The following is a 7,452-nucleotide window of genomic DNA, read 5'->3' as shown; positions in this document are numbered from 1 at the left end:
ACCGCCCGCGCGGCTGCATTCTGGACTAACTGGAGCCTCCGAGTGCTCCTCAAGGGGAGCCCCATGTAGAGAGCATTGCAGTAGTCCAGGCGGGAGGTGACAAGGGCATGGGTGACTGTGCGCAAGGCGTCCCGGTCCAGAAAAGGCCGCAACTGGTAGATCAGGCGTACCTGATAAAACGCCCCCCTGGCCACGGCTGTCAACTGGTCTTCCAGTGTCAGCCGTGGGTCCAGGAGGACACCCAGATTGCGTACCCTCTCTGAGGGAGCCAAAGTTTCGCCCCCTATAGTCAGCGACGGAGTCAGCTGACTATGCCGAGGCGCCGGCAGCCACAGCCACTCGGTCTTGGAAGGGTTGAGCCTGAATTTGTTTCTCCCCATCCAGACCCTTACGGCCTCCAGGCATCGGGCCATCACGTCAAGGGCATCATTGGGGTGGCCTGGGGTGGAAATGTACAGCTGAGTATCATCAGCGTACTGATGGAAGTCCACCCCAAAGCCACGAATGATCTCCCCCAGCGGCTTCACAAAACTATTGAACAAAAGGGGAGAGAGGACCGACCCTTGTGGCACCCCACAAGTTAGGGGCCTTGGGGTCGACCTCTGTCCCCCTGCCAATACAGACTGCGTGCAGTCGGTGAGGAAGGAGGAGAACCACCGCATAACAGTGCCTCCCACTCCCAACTATGCCATGGGATGCTGTAATGCTGTAATTGCAAGCCAGGCACTGAATTTCTGGATCATGATGATGTGACTGCAGGGACCCTGTGACAACTGGAACTCCAAAGATGGTTGTAAGTACCACTCATTTAGGGCTGTCACAAGTTTGGTTGCTAAACAAGTAGTTGTTAAGCAAGGACAGTCTGTATTTATTACTAAATCTACACCCACAGCCTGTGGCAGCAGCATACAACACCAATTCATTCACTGCAGCCATCAATTTAAAAGAATAAAAACCAGCAACACCTCATAATAAAACCACATACAACCTGATTAGAAGATAAAGTTCCTTTAAAAATGGAACCCTGATTAACTGAACAGGGGTTTAAGGTTTCTTCTGTGATCTTCAAAGAAATTGAAGGTGTCGCCACCAAGAAGGCCCTCGTTCATTTTAATGTGGCCTCCTACCTGGATGGAGAAGCAGTTTGGTGTAGTGGTTCAAAGCACCAGGCTAGAAACTGGGTGACTGGGAGTTCTAGTGCTGCCTCCCTTTGTCACAAAAAAGTTGGGTGACCATAGGCCAGTCTCCCTCTCTTGGCCCCAGAAAGAAGGCAAGGGCAAGCTACTTCTGAAAATCTTGCCATGAAAGCTACAAAAATTCAAAAGCACACACCCACACATACTTCTCTGGATAGCACCCAGAAAATATTCTGCCAAAAATGGATACCTCCTTCAGTCAGACAGAGCCAAAGCATGCATTAATTTCTTTGTTAAAACAATTTGGCTCAGAAAGGAGTGGGAAGCCACTGTAGCAAAGCCAGGTCATATATTACACCATTCCCATGAGTTAGGTCCAGTTAAATGTTTTTTATTATTATTATTATTATTTATTAAATTTATATCCCGCCCTTCTCCTTGCGGACTCAGAGCGGCTGACAATCAATTAAAAATACATAAATAACAATTACAGAGTTAAAATTAATTAAGAAGAAATATTTAAATATAATCTAATTAAAATATGATTAAAACCCCTCTAAAAATTGCCCTAGGCCAGTCCCGCTTGTTGGAATAGCCATGTCTTAAGGGCGCGGCGGAAGGAAGGGAGATCAGGGATCACCCTGATCTCTGGGGGCAGCTCATTCCAGAGGGTGGGAGCTCCCACAGAGAAGGCCCTCCCCCTTGGGGTCGCCAGCCGGCACTGTCTGGCCGACGGCACCCTGAGGAGACCCACCCTGTGGGAGCGTACAGGCCGATGGGAGGTAATCTGTGGCAGAAGGCGGTCTCGAAGGTATCCCGGTCCGCTGCCATGGAGCGCCTTAAAGATGATAGTCAGCACCTTGAAGCGCACCCGGAAGGCCACCGGCAGCCAATGTAGCTCGCGCAGCAGCGGTGTTACGTGGGAGCGACGAGTCCCTCCCAACACCGCCCGCGCGGCCGCTGCTGCTTTTGGTTCTCCTTGCAGCATTCACACAGTGGATAGGTGGATAGAGACTCACAGATGTTGTGTCTCTAGAAAAAATGCAGAAAAGAGCAACTAAGATGATTAGGGGGCTGGGGGCTAAAACATACAATGAATGCTTGCAGGAACTGGATATGTCTAGTCTAACAAAGAGAAGGACTAGGGGTGACCTGATAGCAGTGTTCCAATATTTAAGGGGATGCCACAAAGAAGAGGGGGTCTATTATCCAAAGAACCTGAAGGGAGAACAAGAAGCAATGGATGGAAACTAATCGGGAGAAAACCAACCTAGAATTACGGAGAAATTTCCTGACAGAACAATTAATCAGTGGAACTGTTTGCCTTCAAAAGTTGTGGGTGCTCCATCACTGGAGGTTTTTAAGAAGAGATTGGACAGCCACTTGTCTGGAATAGTATAGGCCAGGGTCTCCTGCTTGAGCAGGGGGTTGGACTAGAAGACCTCCAAGGTCCCTTCTAACTATTATTTTGATAGCAAATATTTGTAGGACTGTGAACTGGAAAACTAAACACCCAAGATATGCTCCTGTTCATCCTTGCTTTAGATTCATTCAAACCACAGGAAACCCTAAATGCAGGCATCAATGACTCTCTAAAACAGGGATGTCAAACTCAATTTCATTGAGGGCCACATCAGCATTGCGGTTGCCCTCGGCGGGGGGGCGAGTGGGTGTGGCCAGGGTGGGTGCAGCCTACTGGGTGGGCATGGATGGAATGGGTGTGGCCTACTGGGTGGGCATGGCCAGCTCTACATCGTTCGCGTCAAGGGTGCCTGTGGGGGCCTGGGCAGGAGTGGGACAGATCTGAGGGTCTCTGGCAGAAGAGGGTGGGACCGGGGCAAGCGCCAAAGCAGGGTTGGTGACACAAAGGGTGACATCTCCCCAGCATGCACCCAGGGGGCGGGGCCGATGCGGCAGGGGCTGGTTCCTCGCTGTTTCCAGACGGCCTTGTGGAGCTAAGACTGAATGCGTTTCAGCATAGATGGCCACCAGAAAATTGTACATTGGCTCCCGGCCGGCCTGGGCCAGGGCCAAGGCAGTGGGGGCCGTTCCCTCACTGTTTCCAGGATGGCTTCGCGGGCCGCATCTGGCCCCCGGGCCTTGTGTTTGACATGTCTGTTCTAAAAGAATGCAAATGACCAGCTGTCTGCAAGGAGTATAAATCCTTTCATTCTCCACCATCCAGTCAGAGCTGAAGAAGCTTCTTGGATGAGAAGCGAAATGTCTTCAAAGAGAAAAAAGAAAGTCCAGTTGCCTCGTGATAAAGGACCTTTGGGACAACCATGACCTGGATGATTAAGAATCTCCATAGACATCTAAATCCAAAATGACTCTTCCGAAAGTCCCTTCTGAAAGTCTGCAAATGCGTTTGTTTGTTGCAGTAACCTTGGTGCTGCATGTTAACGGAGAGAGGCTGACCTGGGCGAGGAAGAGACAAAGACTGTAGGAAAATATGTTATGCCAGCTGCCATCTGGTGGCATATTTGGGAAGGACAAAAAACATGCCAACGCTAACCTATAATCAACGCTCTGGATTAACTGACTGGCACCCTGTGTCCTCATCCTGTCTCATGGTAAAGTAGCTGTGAGAGATTGTGTAAAAGTTGAGGAAGGAATGGAACTTGTTTCATAAAGGCAACTCAGCCCATAAAGGAGAAATTTGGGAAGAAGCATTTCAAAGCATTCGTTACCTCATAGTCCTTGCACTCAAGATGATGACTGAAAAGCAACAACGCATGAGGAAAAAGGGCTGATGGGAGAGGAGAGGAAAAAAGCCCAACTAGACATTGTCTCCTAATGATCTTCTCTCGTCATGATCAATTGGGATAAAAACATCTGGGAAAGTTGATAAAATATTTTCCAGCCTGGGGGATCTGAAGTAGCTCAGTCTCTCATTTGAAGCAATTCAGTAATATTCAATTGTAATTTTTCATGGCTAAACATCATTGAATGAACCGAATCAGTTGCAGTTTACCCAGTCCAGGGATAAACAAACCATAGCTTCATATGATGTGTGAACCAGCTTCTCCACCACCACTAGGCAGCCCACTGGAATAGATCCGAAAACCCAAACAGACATTGTTGTTCTGATTTGCAAAGATAAGGTTTTATATCCCAAGGAAGAGTCTTGTTGAAACAGAAGTCCAGAATTCCGTTTCCAACCTTGATGGTCAACTCATGTCTCTGAGAAGTTGACAAAATGTTCCCAGGAAATGAATGACCAGCAGTGGCTGGCTTGTGCCCAGAACAAGCTTCACCCAGGCAGCCACTAATCCAGTCAGTTCTGGCACCATACAATAGCTCCAATCAACTGAAAATATGCCATTGTGAGAATACATTCTCTACCCACTTCAGGAAATGCCTGAGTTCCCTCAAGCCTTTTACTAGGTGAGCACTGGCAAATGATTACATCAATGTATTTCAACCTTGGTCACTTAAGACAGGGGTCCCCAACCCCCAGGCTGTGGCCCAGTACCGGGCCCTGTTCAGTGCTGTTATAACTTCAGTTACTAAATGAATGATTGTAAGTTGAGGATTACTTGCACTGCAAGTGGCTAAATTGATAAAAGTTTAAATGTCCACCACCATAAGCCAACAATCCCAGGTTTGTGGTAAAGTAGATCAAAAACCATCCTGGGAAAAATACTGTATTGGACAATCACTTTTGTATCATTTTTTTAAAAATGCAATAAAGCATTCATATAATCAGCAGGAGCCCAGCTCACCTGAAGGCTGTCTTTATCCATATGGTGTGTTATGTGAACCAAGTCAATTCAGTAAATCAGCATGTGCAATTACAATGCATTCAGAAAATATTCAGATCCCCTTCACTTTTGTCAATTTTGTTATGCTGCAGCTTGATTCTAGTTGTTGAAAATCATTTTTTCCACATTAATTACACTCAGTACCCCATAATGAAAAAGTGAAAACAGAATTTTAGATATGTCTGTAAATTTATTAAAAAGAAAAAACTGAAATATCACATTGGCATAAGTATTCAGAACCTTGGCAATAACACTTGAAATTTAGCTCAGGTGAGCCTGCCATTTCTTTTGATCATTGCTGACATGTTTCCACACCTTGATTGGAATTGACCTGTGGTAAATTAAATTGGTCATCATTTGGAAAGACACACACCTCTCTATAGAAGTCCTCACGACTGACAATGCCATACTGTAGCAGAGGTCAAAGAAACTGCCTACAGAGCTTAGAAACAGGATTATTGCAAGGCACAGATCTGGGAAAGGCTACAATAAAATTTCTGCTGCACTGAAAGTTCTTAAGAACACAGTGGCTTCCATAATTCTCAAATGGAAGAAGTTTAGCATAACCAGGACTCTTCCAAGAGCTGATCACCTGGTCAAACTGAGCAATCAGGGGAGAAGGGCCTTAGTAAGAGAGGTGACCAAGAACCCAATGGTCACTCTGACTAAACTTCAGAGATCCTGTGTGGAGGTGAGGCAGAGTTCCAGAAAGACAACCATCACCCCAGCCCTCCACCAATCTGGGCTTTATGGCAGAGTGGCTAGACGGAAGCCTCTCCTCAGTGCAAAATACATGAAAGCCTGCTTGGAGTTTGCAAAAAAGCACCTGAAGGACTCTTGGGACTGTGAGGAACAAGATTCTCTGGTTTGATGAAACCAAGTTTGAACTGTTTGGCCTCAATTCTAAATTTTTTGTCTGCAGGAAACCAGGCACTGCTCATCACCTGCCCATTATCATCCCAACAGTGAAGCATGGTGATGGCAGCATCATGCTGAGGGGGTGTTTCTCAGCAGTAGGGACCAGGAGTGATTGGAGTTGAGAGAAAGCTGAACAGAGCAAAATACACGAATACAGTATATTTGTAGCACTCAGACCTCAGACTGGGCTGAAGGCTCACTTTCCAACATGACAAAGTTCCTAAGCACCCAGCCAAGACAACACAGGAATGGCTTGGAGACAATTCTGTGAATGCGCTCAAGAGTGACCCAGCCAGAGCCCTGACTTGAATCCTATTGAATATCTCTGGAGGGATCTGAAAATGGCTGTCCACCGATGGTCGCCATCCAACCTGACTGAGCTTGAGAGGATCTGCAAGAAAGAATGGCAGAAAAATCCCCCAATCCAGGTGTGCAAAGCTTGTTGCGCCATACCTAAAAAGACTTGAGGCTGTAATTGCTGCCAAAGGTGCTTCAATAAAGTACTGAGTGAAAGGTCTGAATTAGTATGCCAATGTTTTTTTCTTTTTAATATATTTACAGACATTACTAAAATTCTTTCACTTTGTCATCATGGGGTGCTGAGTGTAGATTAATGAGAAAAAATGAATTTCAACAACTGTAGAATCAGGCTGAAACATAACAAAATTGACAGAAGTGAATATATTCTGAATGCACTGTAGGTCAATATATCATAGAGTGGTAGAGTTGGGAAGGACCTCAGAGGTCATCAGGTCCAACCTTCACTACTCCATCCCCAATATGTTATTCATCTATTTCTGCAAAGAAAAGCAGAGATGACCTTGGAAAAAGTATGAACCGCCTCCAGGTGAGTTGCCTCTAAGGCAAGTTGGGTGATATACAAGATGAATGAACGAACCATTAAGGGATAGTGGTGAGGTGCTGATCTAGAAACCCAGAGACTGTGAGTTCAACAAATAAAAAGAAAATGCTATGAATAATTCCTGAAAGATGAGATATAAATCTAAAAAGGTTTTTGACACTAAGCCATAAATCATGATTTATAAATCAAAGTGACTTGAATTCTCACCAAACAAAACTTGCCACACTATGTTCAGGAAGATGTTAAGATGTGAACTCAACCATTATTTATTTTATAAACAATAGTTAAACAGTGTGCAGTGTTTCTCCACCTTGGTGATTTTAAGGTGTGTAAATTTCAACTTCCAGAATTCCCCAACCATTGAGGAATTCTGGAAGCTAAAAGTGCACACATCGTAAAGTCACCACAGTTGGGAAACATTGCCTTTACAGTGGAAAACTGAGCCAAAGAATCTCTTTAACTATTTAATTTTGAAAATACACACTGCACATTCAAGCAAACCACGTTTTGGCTTTGCATTCTGCATGAATCCAGGTGCTCTATTCCAAATAATAATTTAATGGGAATGGTGCATTGTAAGCCTTAGATCCCACAGGTAAGACTTTGCCTCGCAGATCAGTTCCGGGCAGAGCTCACAAGAGAATCTAAATGATTTTTCATTTTTGATTATTTCGCTTCTTGCATGAAGCCAACGCTAGCCATCCTCCGGCGCTACTCCTTCATCGATTGCTTCTGTCTGCCTTTGTAATCTCTATTGCTCCCGTATCGGCTT

Source organism: Protobothrops mucrosquamatus, unplaced genomic scaffold, assembly GCF_001527695.2.
Source record: "Protobothrops mucrosquamatus isolate PMUCROS unplaced genomic scaffold, P.Mucros_1.0 scaffold3195, whole genome shotgun sequence".
In the NCBI taxonomy this organism is placed as follows: Eukaryota; Metazoa; Chordata; class Lepidosauria; order Squamata; family Viperidae; genus Protobothrops; species Protobothrops mucrosquamatus.
Note: the sequence above shows the minus strand (reverse complement) of the source record.